The 26,804-nt window shown below is 36.9% G+C and overlaps 1 long non-coding RNA gene and 1 other non-coding gene across 3 annotated transcripts; one reads left to right on the top strand and one right to left on the bottom strand.

Annotated features, from left to right (window-relative positions):
- Positions 1 to 22,542, bottom strand: LOC143690279 (uncharacterized). Of its 2 annotated transcripts, none has more exons than XR_013179101.1 (3): positions 22,449 to 22,542; positions 2,194 to 2,296; positions 1 to 112 (listed from the first exon to the last, which is right to left on the bottom strand). It is a non-coding gene; the product is annotated as an uncharacterized LOC143690279 (long non-coding RNA). The 2 variants fall into 2 exon arrangements; XR_013179100.1 differs by lacking the exon at positions 22,449 to 22,542 and adding an exon at positions 17,147 to 17,313.
- Positions 22,543 to 22,657: 115 nt separating this feature from the next.
- LOC143643075 (U1 spliceosomal RNA) lies at positions 22,658 to 22,821 on the top strand. The gene has a single exon (XR_013156116.1). It is a non-coding gene; the product is annotated as a U1 spliceosomal RNA (small nuclear RNA).
- Positions 22,822 to 26,804: the final 3,983 nt, after the last annotated feature.

Genomic DNA, 26,804 nt, shown 5'->3' with positions numbered 1-26,804 from the left:
CACATTTTTATTAATTCCTTTTTCCAATATTTCTTCTTGAATTCCTGTCTTTTCTTCTGGATCACTTTCCTTCTTATTGAAATTCTGCTTTAGTAATTCTTCTATTGTAGACCTACAGATAGTAACGTGTTTTTCCATTTCATAATAAAAAATATATTTCACTCTCATTCTCGGGAGTTTGACTAGATGCAAAAATTAAGTTGGAATTTATTTCCCTTTAAAGCTTTGAAGATATGATTTTTGTTTTCCAGACTCCATTTTTTTCTGTTGCCAACCTAATTTTTATTCATTTGTAGGTGATCTTTCTTTTCACTCTATTTGTTATTGAAATATTTTCTTCATATTTGGTATTCTACAGTTTCTCTTTGGTGGATCTAAATCTGTTTCTTTTATCTATATTGTTTGGACATATTACATTCCCTGAATCTCCATCAACTTTGGAATACTTAATCACCATGGCCATTGGTGGTGTTTACTCTACACAGCAGAAAGGGTGACACTCAGACATTTCAAGGACTACTGGTCCCAGGACTGGGGTTGACATGGACACCTCCACATAGTAGACTGAATTACGTACCCCCTTAGAAGACTTGCTTTTAATTTTAATCTGCATTCCTGTGCTAGTGAAACCATTTGTAAATAGGATCTTTTGAAGGTGTTATTTTTAGTTAAGGTGTGGCACAAATGAATCAGGCTGGACCTGATATCACTGGAGTCCTTTGTAAGCATAAGAAATTCAGACACAATCAGAATCATTAGGAGGGTCAGGAGTCCAGAAATCAGGACAAACTGATTTTGAGTGAACAAGGAAAACCATGTGATGGGAGGCAGAGATGCAAACCAAAATTGCAGCAAGTTGATACCAGAATGCTACTGACCCCTGGAGAAAGCACAGCTTTGATTTTGGAAACCTTGCTTTCAAAACCATGAGACAATAAATGCTTGTTGTTTAAGCCAGTCCATTGTGTGGTATTTTTCACAGCAGCCTGGCAAACTAAGAAACACAGAGACTGAAGCACCACCAAGGTTCTACTAGATTTTAGAGTTAGAGTGGGGGCATATGAATGGCAAATAAAATTTGGGATCCTGGTCAAAGTCTGGCTTACAGTGAGTCCATAGCATCTGCCAAGCCACCCAGTGTTAATTTCCCCTGCCATTAATGCATAATTGGGACTGATATATTTGGAAATTCAATATTGGGTCCTTGGACTCTGTAGTGAAAGCTAACAGAAAGAAAGCCAAATGGAAGCAGCAATCTACCTATCGCTGTCTTTGCATGACCTGCCTTCCAGCAACCAAGACCAATGCTAAGCCCCTGATATGGAACTATTCCTTAAGGGTGTCATTTAACAGCAAGTTAATTGTATTAGACCCTTTCTATCTTGGAAATGCCAATGGCATTCTGAGTATGGGTTTGCCTTTCTTGCCAACAGAGCCTCAGTGAGAACTAATATCATAGGCACTGACAGGACACCGGAACCCATAGAAATCTCATCTGAACATGGAATCTACTTCATAGCAGAAGTAATACAAGAATGGGATCATGACTATATAATATACTATATTATATAGACTATATAATAATATAATTTGGTCTTCAGTTCATACTAAATCATCCAGCAGTTGCCATTCTGACAGAGAATTATATCAAACTGGAAGGTACACTCCAAGTGACACTCAAAAACAATCCACTGCACAGATGGAAGACCACCTTCTGGCATGCAGTATGCACATGGATTCATAAGCCTCCATATGATGCTATTTCTCTGGTAGAAAGAATATATCAGTCCAGGTACCAGTTTAGAAGAAATGTGACACCATCATTTCCAGTTATGCACTGAAGAACTTTCTACATTCTGTCCCTGAAGGACTCTAGGTTCTGGTTCCAGAGGGGATGACCTCTCACCAGCAGACACAATAAAGATCCTATTGGAACTACAAACTTAGGCTGCTACCTGAGCATCTAGGATTACTTTTGTCCAGAGATCAGTGGGCAAGAAGAATCATCACACTGTCAGAGGTAAATGACCCTGTTCAAAAGGACACGGTATAATTTGGAGATATATGTGTGAAACTAAAGTGATCTGCTTGGACACCTCTTGATATTCCCTTGCTCAGTTGTGACTGTTACTATGTAGGAATGGGATCGTGAATATATAATACACTATCTTCAGTTTCTACAAGTTATCCCACCTGATAAGGGTATGATCGCCAGGAACTCAGGAACTTCAGGAAGCAAGGTTTGGGTCCCATCATCAGGTCATCCACCAAGACTGCCAGAGATGATAACTGAGAGCTAAAGTAAATTAGAATAGAAAGTAAAGATGGGAGAGTAGTGTCACATGTGGTCCTGAGTATAGCTGCAGCAATGAGGCTGTAGCTCATCCCGTTAATCTTTCTCTTCTAAGTTTCCCCTGAGGAAGTAAAGCCCACTGGAACCCTTGAGGAGCTGCTCCCTGAATGCGAATGGGTAAGTGTATCTATATGGCACTAGAGGGAAACTATGGCAGGCACAGAGATAAGCCAATGTGTCTCTTTTCAAGAAAGAATATGCTATTCTGTGGCAAATAGTGCAGTTAGATGGCAACTTTCCATTTCAGCACTTTGAGGAGCTGCTTGAGCTTTCAGGTTGTGGCTATGGTTTTCTTGAGCAACTTTTCACCAAGGCTGAGCACAACAGGTATACTTGGATGTGGTCATTTTTGCCCAACATAGGACTCTTCTAAGAGGGAATCTTTGCTTCAAATTTCCCTTATTGATTTGGCTGATATTTATATCTGTTTCATGGTCTGAGGCCCTTCCTGATCCCTTTTGCTTCCTTCTTCCTTTCTTTTCACATGAATCAGTTATGAAGACTTCCTACCTTGTCTCCCCTTCTATCTTTTATCAGTATCTTTTCCCCAAAGGTCCCTACTGACACAGAGCTCCATAATGTGTCTTCCACTTATTAGATGAACATAAGGTGTGTCTCGTACTTCTTCATTTGGCAGCTCTTCCCTTCCTTCTTTAACCACAGCTAAGTTCAAGGAAGCTGCTGCCAGTAAAGACAGACTGTTGTCCCGTAGTTCAAAATAAAGAGTAGCTGATTTTCCCCTCTAGGAGGTGTCATCTACTTTGCTCCATGGAGCTCTGCCAGCCTTTCCTGAAACCTGCATCGCTGTTTAATTTTTATAGTTTTTGGAACCTCATCTTCTTATATTGCAGTGTGTGTTAAAATGACTCCTAATTTTATCAAAGGTGGAGATTGCATTTCTGTTTTTATTTCCCTTTGTTGTCAGAGGGTAATTTCCAAGAAGAGAAAAAAATAGAACTGTCTGTTTGAACATTTTAAAACCAGAAGTGTTTTTACTCGTATTCATATTTTATATATACTGCAATGGTAATTTTAAACTATTAAACCAATGTTCTTTTCATTCCTACTTGTAGTCTTCTTTTCTCATTCTCTCTACACACTGAATCAATGACGTGTATCATTTCAGCTGGATAAAAGTATCACAAAGAATATTTTTAAAAGTACTGCTCAGATTCATGTCTCAAATTTGACTTTCTCAAGTGTCCTGTGAAACAAAACACTCAAAATACATGTTTGGCTTAAAAAAAATGAATAAATGCTAAAAGCTTTCTCTAACATATGATAAACAAAATTTCATACTCTGTTCATAGTTTCTTCTATTTATAGGGTATTGAAGCTTACAGGCAGTAGAGTTTATGTGATAGAAGATATGACATAAGAAAGGGTCCTTCAAGATGGAAGCAGAGTCATAATTTTATAGGAAGAAGTAAGAGGTAGAATAGTGGAATTTCAGTTTGTGATTTGGACTCTCCCTCTTGGATCAAAATATGGGGGGAAGTTAGCAATAGATGATAAAAACACCAAAATAGATGTTGTTTGCATCTAGATAGCTATTTCTTGCCTTTTAGGGCATATCCCAGAAAAATCACAAGCTCTTTAGAGTCCCACGTATACAATATGGCATTGCAACAATGTAGAGAAAGCCTGGCATTAAATACAGATTGTTAAAGGTATGTCTAGTGCGTGGGTCTGAGATAAGTCCCCTAGATCCCCATGGTCAGTGTGGATCAAGGGGAAAATTGAAAAGTTTCTAGATGCCCAGTACAATAGAGCTGACAACTGGTGCACCAGAAAACTGACCTTGGGACAAGGATGTCTCAGAGTGTGATGACCTTGATAGCAGAGACCAAGGAAAGTAAGAAAATTTTCAGGGATGTTTGCCCTTACAACAACCACCTCAAATTAGCTCAATTCTCAAAGGTTGCAAACACAGTCATGCAGATTAATGGATTAGCACAAATCTGCTAGACTGCAGCTGAAATCAGCAGAGAAATATAGGACAGCAGGTAGATCAAAGTTCTATCTCTCTGCAGTCAAAAAGTATTTAACTTTCCCCTGTACCACTGTCATTTCAGAAAAGACAGAGAGAAGCAGAGATGGCTGCTGAAGGGCCTCATGAGGAGAGTGAGCTCTGAAACTACTTAAAGATGTTCTTAAACATTAAAAAACTGAATCACACTTAATTGGCCAATTCTTAGCTTTTTGCTCCTAAGCAGAAAAATGGAGTCCCAGGATCATGATATTAGTTATAGCCAAACTAATGAATTGAAATTGTTTTCTATGTAAAACTTCATCCTGCTTTCTTAACTTAATGTTATAAAATCGTTTTCCATTTTATTAAAACTATGTGGAGACCTCTAGTTTTTAAACATTTTTATTGAGAAACACTTTCAAACTTACAGAAAATTTGCAAATATAATACTAAGTTTATACCAGCTATGGGCTTCTCCCTGCAAACACCTATTTTAATGGTCAAATAATACCTACCTTATGTAAAGACAGTAGTTTAAACAATAATTTCATTTATGCTAGATATTTATATTTCCCTATTTTTCTTACCGAGTAACCATGTGATATGTGGGACACTTCCCACTGATCTAGAATTGTGGCTAATGCCAAAAGCTAAGGACAAGGGGTACTAATTACAACATATTCTAATGGAAACCACCAGTGAGTTGTCAACAAATGGAAGCAGACAACAACCGTCAAAGCTTATAAGAGGTAACAGTGCATTTGCTACTCACAAAACACATTCACATATATAGTGCCTCATATATAAGAACATGATAAGGAAGAATAAGATATTGGTCAAGCATCACAGGCCTTTTTGGTGGTCCAACGTTCTCCACACCCTAAGCGATGTAAGGGGGCAGCTGCCAGGCAGGCTAGAGACAATAGTTCCTCAAAGAAGGAAAGCATGCACTAGACATACACTTAACAGTTTTTATTTCAGTCTTCAACTCAGTTGGGGAGCTATAATAAAATCACAGAAGGATGTTATGAAATTGAGGACAGGGTTCAGCCAATCCTGGGGAAAGGATGGTATTCAGGGGTTAGAACACTGTGAAACTTTTCTCTTTATCTTTTTTTCCCTTTCTATGTTTCTGCTTATTATTCTAGCTCTTGGCAAAGCTGTTTCTCCTTTCTCTCTAATCTGATTTTTAACTTTAGAATCTTTATGTAATCTACAATCAGTTTTGTTGTCTTATTTGAGAAAGTCCTACCATTTTTTTTTCCAAATACCTACCTAATTGTCCCAGCGCCTTCTATTGAATCATTCATTCTTGTCTCTACTGATTTGTGTTTCTACTTTAATATATATTAAATTATATAGTGGAGTTTATTTCTAGTCAGACTAATTGCTTTTCATTATGCACGAGTTCTGTACTGATTTAATGATTCTAGATTCAAAATATGTTTTAGTTTCTGGTGGAGCTAATCTCTCTCTCAACATTTTTTTAAATTGCTCTTACCCATTCTCCCTTCTTTTATTCAAATAACTGAGTTTTAGATTCATCTTGTCAAGATTTCAAAGGACAATTTCACTGATATTTTGACTGAGATTGAGTTAAAATGTGCATTGCTTCTCTCACTTGGAATATGGTATATCTCTACATTTATGCATTTTTTTGTGTGGCTCCAATTAATATTTTTGTTGATTAATGGTTTGGGTTGTTTTTACATACAACTCACACGTGCTTCTTTTTTAAGGTAATAGTTATGATTTCTGTTGCTAATATTAATGATACTGTTTCTCATTTATTTTCTAATGTTTTCTTGCTAATATATGGGAACTATATTAATTTGTTATATGCTTTTATTATACACGATCGTTTACAGAACTCCTGTTCATTTCTAAAAGTTTTATGAGTGGATCATTTTTGCTTTAGGGAGGTCCATTTGCTTTAGGATCATTCCTTAGTTTGTGTTTGACTTGCCCTGTTTCTTTTCCACCCCTGGGCACATGGATCAATGCTTTTGCTCCTGCCTGCTTTAATGATATGGTGCCTTTTTAACTCACAGTCATCATACCTTCTTCCACATGCAACCCAAAGATGACAGTGTGCATTGGAATGAAATAAACCCCCATAAAAATGAATTACTTGTAGTGTATTGATTAGCAATACCTGCGCTCACAAAAATCAATCAACCAAGACAGTAGCAATTTCTAAACAGTGCCCTACAACTCTAAACTATCATTTGTAGTACCCAGCTTAAGAGGCAAAATGCACAAACAGCCTGTGGCCCTGGTGAAACTCTCCAATGCATCCAATATATCAGCAATTACCTATTTTGAAGACTGAAGATGCCGAGTCTCCCTTCAAGAGTAAACCCAGGGCAGGTCTTCTGGGCAGCCTCTAGCATTGAGAAAGGATTCAGCCATTATCCTCTTAATTGGACTTCCATGAGTAGGGATAGGAACTGTGGGATAACTTCACCCTTTTCAGGGAAACAGTGTTTTCTTAAGTTCCTAATTACCAAACAGATCTTCTAAGCTGGATAAAGATTCTTGCTGATGGAATGCTTGAATGTGGGGAAGGACCACAGAGTAAGATGGAGGGGGTTGTTATTTTCCCTGCTTAGTAAGTTCCCTAGAATTGGAGACAGGAACTCTGTCATATGTAGGTTAGATCTCATCTTCTCTCTGGTTCGGGAATCAGGAGCTGTACCTTCGGCAGGCACCATCCCCTGCACTCTCATTGTCAGTCAAGTCCCCCCACAGGCTTGTGTTAGTGGCACTTCCTTTGTTCATGCCTTTATCTCAGAGTCACTGACCCGATGCTGCTTTAGCTGAGATAAAATAATGACATCTGTTGATATTCACAGTTGTCTGAGTGGGAGGCTTGACATCACAGTAACTCAGAAAAAGATAAAAAGGTGGAGCTAGCAAACAGCAGCTCAACCAAGCTGCAACTTTATTTGGATTTGCTATAGTTGAACAACAAAGGAAACAGGTTGACTCATTTGGTTTCTATTGTACTCCAGTGATGGAGCTATTTTAGTATGTGTTCCAGCTATTCCTTCCATGGTGCCAAACAGAAATGGATGAGTCCAAGCCCTAGCAAATACATTTAGCTCATAATATAGTTTGCATTTAAATCAAATTTACAGTTGCCTAGAATAGATACCCCAACTGTGCAGAACTCATATAAGTAGCAGGCAGGATGCTAAGGGTGTTTTTTGCCTTTCATTCAATAGCCCGTAAGTTGCTAAGGATACACTTTTCAATTGTTATCTGTCCTACTAAGACTTGTAAGCATTCAGTTTCTCTTCAGTTACACAGAAATGATGCACTTTTCTGATGTTGTTTTCAATCCCTATTACCTCTAACCTACTCCCTGGCACTACTAAAAGGTGCTGAGTAAAATAACAGGAAGCTCAAAAAGGTAGTTCTTTCTGTCTTTCTTTCCTTTTATAACGATTCCTGATAGAGAATGCCAGGCTTTGAACTTTCCCATAAAATAAGATTTCTCCATAAGGTATGGAAACTTAGTAGGCATACGAGCAGTTCAGCAAGACACTTGATCCAAGGCACAATATGATCAAAGCCAAACACAATCCCAAGGTGTGGAGCAGCTAGAGCTGATCGCTATATAAATAAGGGAGGAATTAAGGAGCTAGGTCTTGTGATACCTGTATTTACCTAAAGTCATAGGTAAATAAACACAGCCTTTTCTAGACCCTTTCCCGAGACCTTATCTCAGGCCTCCAAGGTCAGCTAAAATTGTTAAAATTCCTTTCTAAAACAGCTCAAATACAGAGAGAAAAATGTGCTTCTTTCCAAGAACTCTTACTGTTCAAATTGGTCTTACTCCCAAACTTATCAACAGAAAGAAAAGCATCAATATTTAAAGTATCGTTTCCCAATTAGGGCTAATTTTGCTGTCCACTCTTCCCCTCCACCCCAGGGACATTTGCCTAGACATTTTTGGTTGTCAAAATTTGATGAGGGTGAGGGAACACTGCTATTGGCATCTAATGGGAAGAGGCCAAGGAGGCTACAAAATGCCCTACAATCCACTGAACAATCCCCCAGAATAAAGAATTATTTAGTTCAAAAAGTCAACAGTATCAAGGTTTGAAAAATCCTAAAGTATCATCCATTACCTCCAGAGTAAACAAATCAAAATAGAAAGAATGTGTCTAAATTAAAAATGCTTTCTTTTTTCTTCAAGAGAAATTCGTTTGGATTTATCATAATAGTGAAAGGACATCTTTAGCAACCTAATAAAGCAAACAAATGGAATTTTTTTTTTTTTGGCATTGGAATTTTTATTCTCATTTTCTGTATGTTATAAGGCTTCACCCACAGTTTACAGACCCAGAAAGGAAAGAAATCTTTTGGGTACTTAGGAGTGCAGACCGCTTCAGAGGTAAACCCTAGAAAATTCTGATTCGTAGTTATCTGAAAGGATGCTCCTCAGACTCACTCATTCTTGAATGTTACACATAGATGAGAAAATACTTTTTTTTTGTTTAACTACAGAAGTGCAATTTAGCAAAAATATGTGAAGCTATATAAAGACGCATTCTCCAAACTTTTTTGATTGCATATCCCTTGAGAGAAATCTATTTGTGCAAACACCAAGAATGCATGCAGAATTATTTATTTATGGGTTATATATATATTCTACTGACCAATGTATTTTGTATATTATAAAACACACACACATACAATAAGGAAAGGAAAAGAAGAACAGAAGATGAAATAAGTGATATGTTTCAAAATCCCAGCTAATATTAATAGCTGTTATTTTTAATGTTTCACTAATATTATTAGCTATTATTCCAAAGCATACTATAAGCTAAGAGTAAAGTTCATCTTAATGGAAGTTGACATAAGTCTGTATTTTAAATATATCTTGATGAGTTATATTTTTCCTACCTACTTCTTCTTAGATACCATTTAGACTGTTACTGTTTTTAACTCTTCATATGCCTGATTAAGAGCTTATGTAAGGAATAGAAGTATGAGATTTAGAATTGCAAATTGCAATACATAACAATAAACAACAGAAACAGAAACAATGCCATGTTGTGGAATTCACTCTTCTCTCAGAATTCATCGTTTGACTTAACTGTGACCTTCTGACTTACAGACTGAGTAAGTTTCTTCTGTCAATAAAAATATGAATATTAGTAAAAAATAGAATTAGAAATTACAGTATTTCTTCCCATATCATAGTAGATCATATTGATATTTATGGCCTCTGGAAATAAATGTTTTGTGAAGTTCTATAAACAGAAGAGAGGCTACTTGGGTTGAAAAGAGAATAGGAGGAGTGGAAATCAAAATATTCCAGGTAAGCTTGTATTTTTAGTGATGTGGTAAAGAAAAGGAAGAAGGTGTTCTATCCAAAATGGTGAAAAGGTAGAGGAGGATTATTTGGGTTTGTTTGTTTGTTTGTTCTTAAAATGGTTGAGTATGTCTATATGTCAAGTATGCTGGTAAGGAAAGAGCCAGGGAAGAAGGAGGGAGAAGCAGACAAGTAAATCAAATGACTGATTAGAAAAGTTGAAAGCAAGACTCAGCTATGACAGTATGAAAACAGGAGTAAGAATGATAAATGAAAACACAGTACCTAGAAAGGTATACCCTGACTCATGGTGTGTCAGGGGTGAGAAATGAATGAAGAAATAGATGAATGGATAACAGAGTCAGCATGATGATGTGAACCAGCATAGCAAAACAGATGACAATCTGGAAGTGAATCACATGGTTATTTTCTGAGTCATTCTAGAAACAATTTAAACCAAGTAGCCCAGTAAGGAAGAGTTGGTGGTTAAATCAGAGCCATTTTATTTATTCATCATGTATTATCAATCAACTTTTAAATCACCAATCTCTATTGAGTACATAATATGTTCTAAGCAAGATCCTAGGTGCTGAGATACGAAATGGAGCAAATAGATAAATAAGGTTCCTGCCCTTACAGTTTACATTTAATTGTATTTACCAAATGTATGAATTATTTAACAATAATTCATTGTTAAATATTTCACAATAATTCATTGTTAAATATTTCACAATGTGAGATGTCATTCTCAATTAAATTTCGTGTGTATGTTTTAAAAAGAAAAAATCCCTTAAGTAATAGCAAGGGAGAAACGTGAACAGGGTATAGCTTGCTCATGTTTTATAATTGGGATGCCCCAACTGGGCAGATCTACACAGAGTAGCACTTAAACTGTGTCATCTCACTGGGATATGCCAACCCTTTTAAGGCAAAATAAAACTCAGCATCTTGAGGTTTTTTGGAGACTATTTTGCTCCTGAAGTACACCAATCATAAAAAGAAACCATTTGAATAACTGAACCAGAAATGAAGTCTTGTTTTATAACACCAATGTTTACATAAAAGAGAGAGATTATGTTCTAGTTTGCTAGCTGCTGGAATGCAATATACCAGAAACAGAATGGCTTTTAAAAAGGGGAATTTAATAAGTTGCAAGTTTACAATTCTAAGGCTGAGAAAATGTCCCAATTAAAACAAGTCTATAGAAATGTCCAATCAAAGGCATCCAGGGAAAGATACCTTGGTTCAAGAAGGCCGATGAAGTTCAGGCTCTCTCTCTCAAGTGAGATGGCACATGGCAAACACAGTCAGGGCTTCTTTCTGGGCTGGAAGGGCACATGGCGAATACGGTGTCATCTGCTAGCTTTGTCTCCTGGCTTCCTGTTTCATGAAGCTCCCCGGGAGGCGTTTTCCTTCTTCATCTCCAAAGGTCGCTGGCTGGTGGACTCTCTGCTTCGTGGTGCTGCAGCATTCTCTGCTCTCTCTGAATATCTCATTCTCCAAAATGTTTCCTCTTTTATAGGACTTCAGAAACTAATCAAGACTCACTCAAATGGGTGGAGACATGTCATCCCCTAATCCAGTTTAACAACCATTCTTAACTAAATCACATCAACCAGGGAGATGATCTCATCACAGTTTCAAATATACAGTATTGAATAGAGATTATTCTACCTTTAAGAAATGGGATTTATATTAAAACATGGCTTTTCTTAGGGGGCATACTTCCTTTCAAACCAGCACAGACTATATGAGGGTAGCTAAGTTATTGAAAGTATTATTGCAAGATTAAAAAAAAAAAATGTTTCCTTTCCTTTGAGGATTCAGTCTTAAGGCTTAAACACCTTTGAGCTCAGTACCAAAAGATCTTAGAGGAACTGCAGACTAATCTAATGCACTATATTGAAATAAAAATTTGAGGTGCATTGCAGTTTCAAACAAATACCATGGAAACAGCAGTGCCTTTCCCAGAGTTAATAGGTCAATACCCAAACAAGTAATGCAGAGCAGAAAAAAGGAGCTTGGAAAGATGAAGATAGGAAGAGGTGAGAAGCTAGCCAAAGGCCAACAAGGAAACTATGCCTTTGCAATCCTAACAGCCTCCTCATCCATAGTAAGCTCTGGATGTGGTGTGCGGTTGTTTCACTTAATTACATTTCACAGAGTTGAGTAAGTCAAGCCCATTAAAGTCTGAATAATAATTATTCCTTAATTGAAGAAGTTCTTTAATGTAAAAGAAATATGAATTAAGCTCTGAAATTAATTAACATTGTTGAAACCAACAGTAGTCTTTGCTAGAAGCCATGAATGACTTTGTGTAACTACAGTGAGAAGAAATAGTCAAGAATCAAGAATTTGTAAAAAAAAAAAAAAGCAACAACCATCATTGGAAAGTAGCAATAATAAATGTATAATAAAAATAGCAATCCTTGATGCTTCATTAAACAAGAGGTTTGGAATACTCAAGCACAAGGATGAAGAAAAAGAGTTATAAAAATTCAAAGAAAGTACTTCAATAAATTCATATTTTCTTTCTACTATAATATTGGCAACCATAAACATGTGAATTCTGAAATTGAGAGAGAAATAATACAGCTCGGCAAAATTATACTGATTGAAAGGAATATATACAAGTGTATAACTACATTTTATAGGAAGCATGGCTTTTTGTGTGTAGGGATTATGAAAAGATTTTAATAAACAAGATATGTACAAAACATTTACAGCTTTTCTATCAAAGAATATTTATGCATGGAAGCTCAACTCAGAGTGTTATATCTTCTCAATAATTCACTGTCTTTGGAACACGGCTTCTAGGACAATTGAAGGCATATAATTTGGTAAAAACCCAGATTCTCTTTCTAGCTATGCCTCTCTGACCTAACTGGAAAATAAGAATACTGTTCTTTTTAAAGCACTGCACAGTCTAGCCCTTTTATGACTTTTCCTATCTCATCATCAGGATATCCAACCTGGTAACACATTGATGGACTAAAATGCTCTTAAGAAGTAAACTACTAACTAGCGAGCACAGAAATAATTAAGATAAGAGCAAATTATAAAGCAATGAGACTAATTTCTCCAAATCACCCCCCAAATTCATTTTCATTACTTCGCACTGGAGCATCATACTTTTTTGGGCTGATTTCTTTTCTTAGGAAGGTGGGTACCTGGAATTAACCTAGCCAAGAGCCTTCTAGGAGCTGAGACTGAGTATGAAAATACAGGAGGGAAAATAAGCTTTTGGGTGATGAACAAAAGGGAACTGATGCCCAAGTTCCAGAAAAGAATGTTTACAAGTAGAGTTGAAATACCAAGTCTAAATGGAGGGTGGAGTCCAGAGACAGATATCAAGAAAAGTCTCCGAAATGAAGGACGAACAGGGTAGGCAGAGCAGGTTTGGAAGGCAAAGCAAATTCAGGACACGCTGGATCCATGGTGCTGGAGCCCTATGTACTATGCCACAGCTGAGCCCATAGGGAAAGAGATCCATAAAGCTGAGCTACTCCTACAGCTACTCAATTGACTCCTTAGATATGAAAGTTTTCAAAATAGGAGGTAGAATGAAACAATGGTTTGACAGATGAGAATATTATGAAAATAAATCTAACTTTAAAACAGAAAAACACAAAATTTGCATTTTGGATGCTTAAAATAAATTATGTTTCAGAATTAGTCCAAGTTTGGTAGATCAAAATGCTACCTTGCTTGAAAAAAATCAATCCTTCTATAACTTATGAGCATGATGATACTATTTGTATTACATTCCAGGAAATCCTACTACTCCTCTCTCAGTGGAAATGAGGTCCATTATTTTTAAAGACTATTCGAGTCATGGTGACTTTATGAATCAGGATAGACTATATCAGGGTAACAAATTAAACTTGAAACATCAGCCCTGTAATGCAACAAAAGTTTATTTCTCATTCACATCACATGTCCAATGTGAGCCAACAGAGCAGCAGTTCTATTTCATATAATCATGTAGGGCTAGACTAATGAAGGATTTTCCTTCTGGAGCATAGCTGGTAGTCATGGCAGGAAATAGGATAGATTAGAAAAACAGGACTTTTCATTGACCAGAGCTGGTTATATGGCCCTGCCTAACCGCAAAAGGGTTGGAGAAGCATAATCTACCCTAAACAGGTATGGAAAGGAGAATTGGGTATTTCTAAGCATTAGTAATGTTTACGTGTTTGATCAGATCCTGGAAAATCACCTTCAGGAGAGAAGAGAGGAACATAAGATAAGGAAAAAATGAGAAATAGAGAAAAGAAAGAGCACCAAAATGCTCTTAATAGTCAATTGAAATTAGGGCATCTCAGTTACCTCAGCTCCAGGAATGAATTGCACAGTGGAGGTTTCCACCAAATAAGAAGAAAAAAAGTACTGATTTACCTATCAAAGGCAGAAGTTTTAAAACAATGTAGAATAGAATTTTGCTTTCTGGAAAATAATGAGACCAGAAGTAACACAGACAAGTTAACATCTAGATGGAACCTGCCTTTGATGTCACATGCCCATTAGGGAATTAAGCTTAGATACAAGTTGAAAGCACCAAAAGAAGAGTGACTTATGTGGTTAGCTAGTGAACAAGACAGCTAAGCAAACCAAATAAATGAGAAAGGAGCAGGTAGGTATTCCTATGAGCAAGAGCACATTATTTTTAGGTCATTATAGGGCTTCTTATGGGTCAGAAAAGGAACCTTTGAAGATCTTTCTCTTTCAACTTTCTAGAAAGAAAGAGAGAACCCAAGGAAGCCAAGAGTAATTCTGGATAGAGGATATTAGGTTCAAGATACAGATGAGAAAACCAACAAAAGACACAGAGAAGACCAAGAAACATAATCTGAAAAAGACTGTTCGTTCATCAGACCAGGTTTGGAATCTGAATAATTCAGTCTAGACTCTAAATTTGGCAGGTCTCACGTTCAGTCTAAGACAAAGCAAACGGGTTAGGATAGAGATTCTTAGGCTTAGTTTCATTACATTTTAATATAGTCAGGAAAAAAAAACAATTGTTAGTACTATTTTTGAGAGTTTGTCTAGCTTTTATTCATTCCTATTATTTAGAATTTTAAAACTATCTTCTATTTCCTTATATGTTTGTAGTTAAATTCTTAAACCCCTCAATGGGGCTCTTTGTTCCAGAAAGCACAGCTTCAGGACTGTTGAAACCCGAGGCTGAGTCGCAGACAGTGCAGTCAGGAATGAGATTAAGCAATTCAGATGCCTAGTCCATGGAAGCAAAGAGAAGGCAGAAGGGCTAATGCAGTTTGCAGGTAGAACCTGGTTGAAGGTCTTTTTCTACCTTAGAATAATTCATCCAATCAAGTTAGCAAAGGCAATTGTGATTGAGATTTCCATTTCTTCATATAAAGTCATCCACAGTTTCTCCCATTTTAACCAGATTATAAAATAGAGAGAGCTCAGGTCAGGGCCTGGGTCTATTCCCAACATCAACTTCAGTGTCCATTGCAGACTTTCTAAGCATCTTTTCTCTTCCAGCATTCAAGCCACTGATTAAAATGCTAACTGATCCAAGAAGTGACCTCTGTGGAATGTCATTTGTTGTGTCTCCTACGGCTACACTGAACCATTGATAATATTTGTCAAAACGCGACACTCCAACCAGCTGTCTCCTCTCAGTGGCACATGCATGCACAGTTGTTGGTGAGGAATTGAGACTGTGACAGCTGGGACATCAAGGATTAAACTTGACAGTTCACTAAGAGGAACGCATGGTTTAGCCTTGTCCAAGTCAGGATGCCTTTCTATTTTAGGAAAAAGGATGATTTCAGTTAATAAAATTTAATTTAAGAAGAGTTGAGGATAAAAAAAGGTAGAAGGCATGCAGAATGAAAACAACACAGGAAAACATTCAGGATAATCGATCATTGTTTTTCAGTCCAAATGCACGCAATGGAAATAAAGTTCTAATGATTATCATGGGATTAGCTGGTAGAAACAGTGATGTTTGGAAAGACAAAAAGATCATGGTTTTCCACGGTTGAAATGAATATCTGACAGACACAATAGCGTCTCTATATAACTGTTTTCTTTGAAAACGCAGTGTTATGAAAGAAGGAGGCAGATACCTGCTTTTACAATCTCAGTGGAATTTTGCTTAAAATTACCCATTGGGAGTTTCTACCACAGAATGCTTTGTTTTCCCAGCTTCCTAGAAATATGGTTCTGTGATTGGAACAGCTGTGCTATTTAGCTCTTTCTCCTTGACCTTTTTGCAAGCCCCGTTATTCCGATCAGGTAATGAACAGCTGTTAAAATAAATCTGCCCTTGAGGATTTCGGAGGAAGATGACACTACAGATACCATGGCTTTTGATTTCATTTCTGGCATCAGAGTTTAGATCAGAGATTATAAACCCAGTAATCCAGAGAATATTATAAATATAGCCTGATCATGTTGAGAAAAGCTGGTCTTACTCCCTTGCCTCTGTCAGGAGGGAGAAGGCAGGGGCAGGGGGAGGGAACATGGAAGGAAGCAGTAGGTTGAGTTCTGTAACTAGATGGTAGAGTGAGCACCTTAAATCTTTGGACTATCTGCAGCAAGCAGACTTCGTATTTTGGAATTGATCCAGGCCTTTTCCACCCCAAGTGAGATTTGTACCCAGTTCCTATCATTTCATGGTGGTTTTGGTGATCTACAAAATCCTGATAGAAAGAAGAAAGAAATCCAGGCTAGAAAGAGACACAGGCCCTTGGTTTTCAGGGCAAAGGCATTCTATTAAGCTCAAAAAGCAGCTGCACAACCCAAGAGAGCCTGCTGAGATTCCCAGCAGTCGTGCTGTGGGATGGAGCCCAGCCCAGGCTCGTTTCCATGCCAGGGCACTTCCACTCTGGACAGCAATCTAATGTAAAAAAGACAGAAAGAGCAGGTCAGGACAGCCCTGGTGAAGCATCTTCTCTAAAAAGTGATCTGTCTCCAGATCAGAAGTGCATCTACTCCATGAGGTGTACTTCATAATCTCCCACGGCATGGAGAAAGAAAGTGGGACTTGGGTTTATATGTTTCATCTCATTATTTGTAAATTGATATTGTATGTTTTAAAAATGTGCATAATGCACTCAAACAATAGTGCACATAAAACGTAACAAATTCATATTTATGGAGGTATGTGTAATTCTTTTATTGATATGGACAGATTTAATAAAAAGTTGTTGGAGACCACTGTTCTGGATTTTTCTCCTTCCCAGCCAAATGTTCCTAAGAAGAGGATTAAGATGGAAGGGGAAAGCATTATGTCACAGACACTCTAAAAATTACTCACTCTCAGTGCAAACCTCTTCACTTTAGATGGTGATCAGGCTTCAGACTCCCATAGAGAAGAAGAAAGGAAAAAGAGGGAAGGAGAAAAGGAGGAGATGGAAGCTCCATTCCTCAGGTGACATCTTTCTTCAGTAATAAATTTTTAAACCAAGCATGCAGTCCCTCCACCTTGCTCATCCTCACCTGCTTGGCATTTCACACTTACTTTGATGTAAACCAGGTTAAACCTCCAGGTAACAACCTGTCAACTCCAAGGAACAAGATCAGGAGAAAAAGGTACCCTGTGGGAGACCGTGTGTGCAGTGAGTGGAGGACATCAGGGAGGGAGACCCAGGAAAATGCAACTGCAGAATGTGTGGTCATCTGGGAGTCTTCCTAGGTGGTGTCAGACTGTGAGCAGGGCACGCTGATCTCACAATCCAACATGAAGATAACCAGTTGAAGACTACAGGCTGAAACAGTTGTTCCCACTGGCTGAGCCCAGAGTGCAGACATATTTTGTTTGGTCATAGGTCTTTTATGAAAGTTTGGGTTTATTGTAAAGATTTAAAACTTGTGAGATTTCACATAAAAAGTATCCACATTTCTGACTTCTGTTACAAAATGGAAAACCTAACAGCAATGGATCCACATTCCTGAATGACCACTATAGGTTGCAGATGATGTTCTCATCCATGAGGAGATAGCTTCTCACTTTCTTCTCTTTGGTACAAGGACTGCTCCATGCATTTATGCTTATTTCCACTGTTCTGAATTCACAGATGTAGCAGCTCCACAAAAGCAGAAGAGAAACCCAGAATGATCAGTCCCTTGCTACATATCCACCCTCCCATTAGCCCCATTGCCTGCCTACAATGTGCTGAACATTGTTCTAGGAGTTGGTGGTAGGAAGGATTAAAAACAAGCAGAGAGTGATGCAATGGTAGCTCAGTGGCAGAATTCTCAACTGCCATGCCAGAGAACCTAGTTCACTTCCTGGAGCCTTCCCATGCCAAAAACAAAACAAAACAAACAAATAAAAAAAGCAAATAGATAAGATTAGGTGGCTGCTCCCATTGTACTTATATTCTAGTTGAGTAATGAAAATGTTCAAAATTGATTGTGGTGACAATATGTGATGGCACTGTGAACTGCTGACTGTACAATTTGGATGAATACATGGTATGTGAATATATAATATATCTCAATAAAATTGCTTAAAAAAAAAAAAACAAGCTGATGAGATATAGAGGGACAGAGATGCTACTTTGGATTGGAGGTCCAGAAAAGCCTCTCTCAGAAAGTGACATTTAAGCTTCTATATGAAGGACACAACTATGAAAAAACTGGGAAAAGGAGGGCAGTAGGCAGAGAGAACAGCTAATGCAAGTTCATTATTATTCTATTTACCTTCAATAACCCCTACCCAGGTGCTGGGGAAAGCTATAAAGGTTTGAAGTTTGTTTTACAATACCCTATTTTTTGAGAGTTAGGACTCTTGCCTGTTTTTCTCTATTTCTAAATTACCTTCCACAGGATCCATACCAGAATCTTTTTTCCTTCTGTGATAAAGGGAGTACTCAATGATAAAAGAAGAAACAGTGGCTTAAGCTAGTAGCATCTGTTTTGTAATGGAGTTTCTTAATGAAAGGAAGGACTTGAAGACTTTGCTGATGCAAGCATGTCAACATGATATTTTATCTTGATATTGGAGATTTTCTAATTTTTCTATATAGACAGACACTTAAGGTATCTAATTAGCCTTGGTCCTGAAAGTTTTAATTCACTAGACTCCTGTGCACATCTAATTTTAAACTTTTGCTGTATAATACCCAAAACAGTTTTATCCATTGATTATTAAAGGCAAGGGTTCTGATAACAGTTCTGTTCTACCTTTCTGACCTGTTTAATTGTCAGATTCTCTGAGACCAAAACTTACCACATCAGAGTCTTTATCTGCATTAAAATTCTATCATTGCCCATTTTTATATGTTTAAGCTCCAAAAATACTTCCAAAGCCAACAGAAAAAAAAAAATTGATACCATTCTTGTGAGATTAGCATAAATAAATGTAGGCCAAATCAGAGTATTGAGGCAATTGTGTAAAATAATTCAGAGACAAAATAAAATAAAATAAAGCAAAATAGTAACTTATGGATTTAAAGGTATCAGAATTCACTTACTTTTTAGTCCTGTCCAAGAGTCCCTAAAACTGTATTTACTTTTAAGATATTATCTGTGCTCTGTATTTACGTTTAGGAAATCATCGGACTTGCATTTTCCTTTAAATTCAGGATTTTGGAGATCCCATATCAATATCTTGCTTACAGGAATTTCTAGGCCCGTAAAAAGCCAATATGTATAAAAGCACTTCAGGTACATTTGCTAGTTTCCTACTAAAATTTCAAAAGTTATTTAAGAATCACTTATATACAAATAAAAAGTCATCCCTCAGATGTGAGGCCCTGATAGTATCATTCCTTAAATGTAGTATGCACCAATCAATATATTTGTAAGCCTACATTTTAGAAGAATGCATGCCTTAAAGTATGTTTCAATTGACCTCAATTTTTTTAAGTCAGAGATTGACAGTGATATGTCCTAAATCATCTTGCTATACTGCCAACACATTTAAGGCAGCTATTTGTTTCTTTCCTGAAACTTAATATGCAGACCATGATGTACCCAGAGAGTGTAAGGAATGAAGCCAGTACTACTTGAATTGCTAAAGTGATTTTGTATCATTCTTCAGCAATGCAGAGACTGAGCCCAGGACAGAATTGCTACTTGCTAGTAAGCATATTACATTAGATGATGAAACTGTGACTGGGATCAAAGAAATTTAACCCCTAAAACATGTCTGGTAGCCATAAATAATAAACCACAAACATTACTTGCTATCTCTAATTCCTTACTCAGCGACAAATCATAAAAGATCTTTTTGGTATATTTTATAGCTTGGATGGTAGCAAATTTTCATTATGGTACATGCTCAGTTTCAATTATCAATCATGTTTTTTGATTGGGTCTTACACATCTATGCTCAGTTCAGGATTAGGAACCATCAAAATTTAAAGAAAATGTTCTAAAAATTTAAAATTTAAAATCTTGCATGTTGAAAAGTGTGTGTACCAAAGATAGGTACAAATGTTTTAATAAACTCCTCCCTTTCACTTCCATGGTTTTCTTTATCTTGGAAATTCCTATGAAAGAAAGTTCATCTTTTAGATTTTTTGAAACTTCCAGCATCTTCTAGACAGTATCTTCTCAGTTCCACTGACTCTGATAAGATGATTTTAAAAAGAGGAGCTCTTAAATTAAGCACTAGACATATCCTAGATGTGCAGCAATTAGGCTTCTTTGTCAAAAATCAAATTCCTGATTGCATCTGTTATATATTCTCACCTGCATTCTTGAAAAATAAGATCTTCCTTAAAAAAAAAAATCACACCAGGGACAAGTCTTGCCCTGGTACCATGGGATCAACAATGCCATTTTGACCAAAAAAAATAGGGAAAGAAGTGTAACAAATAAGGTATCAGTGGCTGAGAGAGTTCAAATAGAGTCACGAAGCTACTCTGGAAGTCACTCTTATGTAAGCTTCAGTTAGACATTGCTCCCTATCATAACTTGTCAAACCCCAGCCAAAACCATTCCTGCCAATCCTAAAAAATATCTATGGCAATACATAAGATTCCACAAAGGTTCAATGCACTAGGGTAACTCTCTAGAAACCTACAACCTCCAGATGGGTCCCTGGACCAGATATGCCAGCCTTTCTAGAACATCAACTAGTTCTATCCCTCTATCCCATATTTTCGACAGCCCCTTCCAACATGAAAAAGTTAGAATGGGCATAGCCCAAATGCCCCTAAAGAATGGAAGAAAGTTCAAAGGTGATGGTGGAGTCATATAGAGAAGGTAGGGTTTAATAAATGAGTATGAGTGCTGAATCATTATATTGATATTTCTTTTAGTCTACAGTACCTTAGAGCAGCTAGAAGTAAACACCTAAAATTGTGGAATTGTAACCCATACATACCAAACTCTAAAATCTGTCCTACAACTAATTGTTGTGATATACTTTGAAATGTATTGCTTTTTTGTATGTATGTTATTTTTCACAGAAAAAAAAAAGAGAAGGAGGAGTATAACAGAAAAGATAGGATTTTGCAAATGAGTATGACTCCTGAATATTGAAATTTCTTTTGGTCTCAGATATCTTGGGGCAGCTAAAAGGGAAAAATGAAAAATCATGGAACTGTAACCCATACCAAACTTTAAAATCTGTTCTATAGCTATTTGTTAAAATGTACTTGGAATTTTATTGCTTTTTGTATATATGTTATATTTCACAATTTTAAAAAAGTTAAAAAAAATAAACAAAAATAAATGGATAAAAAAATTCACAGTGTTGCCTTGATGCCCTATTGATCAATCGAGGGAGTAAAAGATCCCTGTGACTGGAAAAACTGCTAAATATGGCTGGCTGCTTTTTTAGCCAGAGACCAAAAAAAGATGCCCTTAAGAGTTTAGGGACTTTTCCAGAAGGTAGTGAGAAAACCCCACCCATCCCATAGTAGGGATGCTCAGCTAGGCCCCGGAATGACATTGGACTCCAGACGGATTTAGCACTCAGACCATAATACCTACCCCAGCTCTTTGAAGGGGCCCAGCTGTGCCTGTTGCTATGGGTGAACCGGAATGCCCACAATTGAGGGCTTCCCGTGGCTTGACATTCTCTCCTCAGGCTTTACTGGAGAGCTGGCTGCAATGTGACTCAGCTCTGAGCCATAGCCGGGCCTTCTTAGTCTTAAGGGAAGAATCGATGGGAGAGAACTGTGTGTTCACTAAAGCAAATCCCATCTGCTGCCGTTAAGTCTTATGGTGACAGAGTGTACATTAATGCCAGATAGGCTGAGAACACTCACCATCTGTTCATTGCCCTGAAATAAAATTAACTGGGTCATCTGGATTTGGGAGCCCAACTGGAATTGTTGACCTCTTTCACCAAACTTAAGGATGGAAACTTCCCCCCATCTTACATCATTCAAATTACCTGAAGAAATATTTTCTTTCTAATTCTTTCAGTAGAGAAAGGACAATAAATAGATAATACTTTAATGACATCTTATGCATTAACAATAAATAAAGGATTTTCTATTTCCTACATTATTATAACGGCAAGCAATAGTGCAAATTTTGTCCAACCAATACCCTCCAAGGGGGAAAATGTGCAATAAATTTCAATAAGAGTGTGTAAAATCTATGTGGACCTCAGTCATTTGTGGCCAGCTAATGAGATGCAAATCCTTTGATTTCCAAGCTGGCAAACTATACAGTAGCAAAGACCTGTAAGATAGTTTACCCATGCTAGCTATTTTAAAAGGTTAGCACTGTGGCAGCGGAATTTAGCATAAGACTGGACTAATGGTGACATATTTTTTTCCCAAGAGAAGGCGAAGACAAAGCTTTAATCCAACTCCTGCAGAGGAAAACCTGCCCCTGATCTCCTTACTCTATCTCACCTTCCAATCACCTCCTCCTGCAATCTGTTCTTCTTTCTCTCAGTCTGGTATTGGTCATAGCGGGTGTTGGTCTTGTAGTGAATTCCAATGGGCTGGATGACAGAGAGAAAGGAGGGAAATAGAATAAATGATTATTTTCATTTCTTCATATCAGCCTTGATCTAAAATATAGTTCTCTTAATGAATGCCCTTCAAAATAGTCTATTTTCATACTTACCTGGCAGGGGAGATACCATGATCACGTAGGTGGTTTTCCCAGGGCGAGGCTTATCCATTGCACTCCGGATGTGTTGACCCCTGCGATTTCCCCAAATGTGGGAAACTCGACTGCATAATTTGTGGTAGTGGGGGACTGCGTTCGCGCTCTCCCCTGTTTAAAAAAAAAAAAAAAATAGTCTATTTTCAAGGTCCATTTAAATTAATTTAAGACGGAAGTATTTCTCATAGGAGTTTATGGATATCAGTAATAAGAAACAAGGCAGAGCCACAGGAGGAGACCAAAGCCATCGCCACGGAGTGGAGGACTGCCATCAGAGATGGAGATGCAGGTCAAGGAATCTGGGGGACTTTGGCAAGCCATCACCAAAATGCTATAGATTCAGAGAACAAGCCTGGCTTTGGTGATGCCTTGACTTAGGACAGCTGGCTTCTAAAACCAACTCTTTTACTTTGAAAAAAAATGCATAAGGAGGAAAGAAAAACCTAACTGAAGATCATGTGTATTATATAAGAAGGATCACTGCCTTGGGGAAAACCTGCAAGCCTCTTCATGTTTCTTCCCTCCAGAAAACAATTAAACAGAGGAAAAACACAATTCACAAACATCTCAACTAGCTCCAGCCAAGAAAATGCTACAGCTTCCAAGAAGATATAAAGAAAAAGACATGGGCCTTGATTTTTGTGATGGGAGATGACATGTATGAAAGTAACCAGAAAACAAGAATTTATTTGAAATCCTGTGCAAAAAAGCAATACTTTCCATGTATGTACCACCAAACAGGTGTTGTTACTGTAATCCTGGCTGGCTTCATAACATGTTTTCAAGACTCTGAGAATAGCAACTATAAAAGTAACAGTAGTTTCCTGTTTTATTGTAAACATTCAATTTTGCTACAAAATGTAAAATGGCTCTTATAATAAATATGGTATTTCCATGTCTCTAAAAAAATTTTTAAAAGAAAAGAAACGATGGAGTTCACATAGACAACTTGTAAGATGCTGATTGAAATAAATCTAGAGTAGATATCCATAAGTCCAGAAGGATTCCAGTTTTAAACTAATGTTTTATGAGTTGAATTATTGACCAAGCTCTGTTATTAGCAATATCTGGCATCAGAAATTTCTCTAGCCTTTTACTCATGCCTTAAGTTTTTAAGAAAATGAACAGAATATATTTTCAACAAATACTAAGTACTTAACAAGTTCCCATCTACCTGCTGCACAGCATTGATTTTAGAGCTCTGTTTATCCTTGTATTCAAATCTACTTAAGCAAACAATATATGGAAGTATACATAAAAATATGGCAAAAATACCAATCAGATTGAAATTTGATAAAGATAAGGCATCCTTACCTCCCAATCTAGTTTCCCATTTTCTCTGACACAGAATCATATATTATAGTGTCAATCCTTAACTGTAGAGTATTAGAATATTTCTAAATTTGCATAACATCTGTGTTCCTACCTGCCCCAGACCAATCAACTCCACAAGGACAGGGACTATATCTACTTGTATTCGTTGTTCTATTTTTAATGCCTAAAACTGAACCCAAAACATAGTGGCTCACTAAATATTTGTTGAGTTAATTTTTAAAATAATTTTTAATTAAAGATGTTTTAGGTTTACAGAAAAATCAGTGTTCCCATATACCCCTCTCCCCGTTATTAACACCTTGCATTAGTGTGTTGCAACTTTTATAATTGATGAAAATATTATAATTGTACTATTAACTATAGCCCGTGGTTTACATTAAGTTCACTGTGTTATATAGTTCTGTGTATAGATTTTGAGTGTTTTTTTTTCATTTTTATTCTAGTAACATATATACAACCTAAAATTTCCCCTTTTAACCACATTCAAATACATAACTCAGCATTGTTAATTCCATTCACAACGTTGTGCTGCCATAACCACCATCCATTACCAAAATGTTTCCATCACCCTAAATAGAATCTCTGTACCAATTACGCATTAACTCCCCATTAGGGAGTTACCCAGACACTGGTAACCTGTAATCTAGTTTTTGACCCTATTTTTTGCTTATTCTAGCTCTGTCATATCAGTGAGGTCGTTAAATATTTGTCCTTTTGAATCTAGCTCATTTGACTCAACATAATAACTTCAAGATTCATCCATGTTGTCACATGCATCAGAATTTCATTCATTTTTATGGCTGAATAATATTGCATTGTTTGTATATACCACATTTTATTAATATATTCATCTGTTGACGGACAGTTGGGTTGCTTCCATATTTTAGCTGTTGTGAATAATGCCACTATAAACATTGGTTTACAAATATCTCTTTGAGTCCCTGCTTTCAATTCTCTTGGGTATATACCTAGAAGTAAGATTGCTGTATCATATAGGAATTCTGAACTCACCTTCTAAGAAACTACTAAACTGTCTTCCATATCAGCTCCTTCATTTTATATCCCCAAAGACAATGAATGAATGCTTCTATTTCTCCAAATCCTCTTCAACACTCATATTTGCTGCTTTTTTATTCTAGGGAATGTGAAATGGTATCTCATGGTGGTTTTGATTTGTATTTACCTAATGATGTTGAGCATATTTTCCTGTGCCTTTTGTCCATTTGCATATTTTCTTCGGATAAATTTCTATTCCAGTACTTTACCTAATTTATAATCGAGGCTTTGCCTTTTTCGTGTTGAGTTGTAAGATTTCTTTATATATGCTAGATATTAACAGATATGTTCTTTCCAAATGCTTTCTTCCATTCCGTAGGTTGCCCTTTTATTTCATAATGCAGTCCTTTGATGCACAAAAGTTTTTAATTTTGTTAATGTTCCATTCATCTATTCTTTCCTTTGTTGTTCATGCTTTTGATTGGGTCTAATAAATTATGCTTAACACAAGGTCTGAAAGATGTTTTCCTATGTTTTTTTCTAGGAGTTTTGTAGTTCATTTTCTTATATTTAAGTTACTGATCCCTTTCGAATCGATTCTTCTATATGGTATGAGGTAAGGGCCCATTTTCATTCTTTAGCATATGAATATCCAGTTTTCTCAGAACCATTTGTTGAAGAAACTTTATTTTCTGTATTGAGTAGATGTGGCACCTTTGTCAGAAATCATGTGGCCATAGTTCTGATGGTTTATTTCTGAATTCTTAATTAAATTCCATTGATCTATGCATCTGTCCTTGGGCCAGTTCAATTCTGTTCTGACTACTGTGGCTTTATAATAAGTTTAAAATTAGGAAGTATAAGCTTCCCAACTTCAGTCTTTTTCATGGCAGCTTTGACTTCTTAGGGTGTTTTAATTTTAAAATGTTTTTATTGATAAATCTTAACACACAAACATTTCATAAACTGTGCACAATCAATGGCTCATAATATCATTACATAGTTGTGTATTCATCGCCACGATCATTTTTTAGAACATTTGCATCACTCCAGAAAAAGAAATAAAAAGAGGAAAGGAAAAAACTCATACATACCATACCCCTTACCCCTCCCTCTCATTGACCACTAGTGTTTCCATCTACCCAATTTCTTCTATCCTTTGTCCCTGAATTATTTATTTAATTTTTATCCATATTTTTTACTCATACATCCATACCCTGAGTAAAAGGAGCAACAGACACAAGGTTTTCACAATTCCACAGTCACACTGTAAAAGTTCTATCTTTATACACCTGTCTCCAAGAATCAAGGATAGAATGGCCCATGGTGGCTCAGCAGGCAGAATTCTTGCCTGCCACGTCTGAGACCCGGGTTTGAATCCCGGTACCTGTCCATGAAAAAAAAAAAAAAAGAATCAAGGACATTGGATCACAGCTCAATAGTTTCAGGTATTTCCCTTCAGCCACTCCAATACACCATAAACTAAGAAGGGATATCTATATAGTGTATAAGAATAACCTCCAAGATAATCTCTCACTCTGTTTGAAATCTCTTAGCCACTGAAACTTGGTCTCATTTCTCTTATCCTCCTTTTGGTGCTGGATCTTGGGTAATCCCAGGATTTCTGTCCCATGTTGTAAGGGAGATTTATAAACTTGGGAGTCATGTTCCATGTCGTGGGGGAGGACAGTGAGTTTACTTGCCCCATTGGCTTAGAGAAAGCAACAAAAGAGGTCCTCTGGGGGTGACTCCTAGGCCTAATTTTA

This window comes from Tamandua tetradactyla, chromosome 7, assembly GCF_023851605.1.
Source record: "Tamandua tetradactyla isolate mTamTet1 chromosome 7, mTamTet1.pri, whole genome shotgun sequence".
NCBI lineage: Eukaryota > Metazoa > Chordata > Mammalia > Pilosa > Myrmecophagidae > Tamandua > Tamandua tetradactyla.
Note: the sequence above shows the minus strand (reverse complement) of the source record. Positions and strands in the feature narration are given on the sequence as shown.